We start from the raw sequence: 1,697 nt of genomic DNA, 5'->3' as shown, positions 1-1,697 counted from the left end.
AAACGGGACACACAAGAATTTAACGTGGTTCGGTTTCCCTACTCCACGACTGTAACAGGAGGATTTTATTTCACTTGTGCTACTCTGGAATTACAAATACAAGGATCATATTTATAGGAAAGCCAAATGGTTAACCTAGGGTTTCAGTAATGGGTCGGGCCGGCTCACAAGCCTCCACAAAGCCCAACAACTTTCCCTTGCAATATTCGATCGACTATAATTTTCCATCATTACCCGACAAATCTAACATCAAAGTTTTTTTGTTTTTTTTCATTTTGAAATAATATTTCCCTCCAACTTTCGAAATGAATCACTAAAATTAGAGTCACAATAATCTAGCTAATTATCAAATTGAATAGCCAAATTGACTTAAAAAAGTAATTTTAACGTTAAAAATAAAAAATTAAACTGAAATGATTTTTAAATCAAAAATAAAAAGTAAGGGAAACCTACTTTTGGTTTCTGACTTATCTTAAAATCATTTTAAAAACTTATTACAAGTCATTTTTTACCTTGTCAAAAACTATTTAACTTATTTTAAATCATTTTTGACTTATTTTAAGTTATTTTTTATATTTACCAAATACTTTCAAAAGTTAAAAATTGACTTAAAAATAAATTTAACTAACATATAAGCCAATCCAAATGGGCTCTCAAGCTTTTGTCTATGCTGTGGCAGACAAAATGTGTTTATATAACTTGAAGTTCATGAAGAAAGTAATGTTTTTAATATAAAATTATGTAAACAAACAAAAAAAGACACTACTTCATTAGAGAAAAAAAAAATTCCTCTAAAAAAGGAGTTGTTATTTTAATATTTTAAAATTGTTGTTTTCTTTTTCCTAGCATTTATTAGCTAGTGCGGAAGTGGTTTAACAATTAAATATGGTTTGATTGTATGTATCATAAAGTACGAAGGGATCGGAATTAATTAGATTAATGAACAAATTCTGTGTTAGGTTGATGCAATTTTGTATTATTGGATGGATCGACGATAGTCAGATCTTGATAGTGACATAAGTTATTCTTACAGAGACACAACATATATAAATTGTAGTTAATAAAAGAAGAAATATAAGTTACATAAAAAGGGAAAATATTCAGTTGATTAGTTGTTTCTTTTTCTCCATTTTATATGTTAAAGTGGTTTTTATATAGTGGACAGGGTCTATTAAATTATTTACAAGAAGAATGAATATAGAGGAATTATATAATACAACAAAAAATAATAATAATAATAATAGAGGAATTATAGACGCCCCAAGGGGATATAAATGATTTTGAGATGCTAAATAAGGTATAGGCAATACCCTCTCCTCAAACAAATGTTGTGTCGACTTCTTGACATGACTTTTGTGAACATATATATATATATATATATATATATATAATGGTTCACTTTCGGTTTTCTCATGCATTAACCAAAATAACTGAACTGGAAAATGGAAATTGAACCGACCGTTGCCCACCCCTAATTAACACTACAAATTGTTTATCAATATGTTTTTCAGATGCTAGTACTTACTAATGGAGCATAGGCAATATAAAGCCGTGAAGAATAACGCCCAGTTACGATGCAAAGTAGGGCATGCATTGGAATAAGGTTGATGATAAAGGTATATCCTCCCCACGAGCAAACCTGAAAGAGTATGGAAATACAATAAAATTTGACGGAAAAGATATGGTAAAGAAGGGAA

This window comes from Solanum pennellii, chromosome 1 (genome assembly GCF_001406875.1).
Source record: "Solanum pennellii chromosome 1, SPENNV200".
In the NCBI taxonomy this organism is placed as follows: Eukaryota; Viridiplantae; Streptophyta; class Magnoliopsida; order Solanales; family Solanaceae; genus Solanum; species Solanum pennellii.
Note: the sequence above shows the minus strand (reverse complement) of the source record.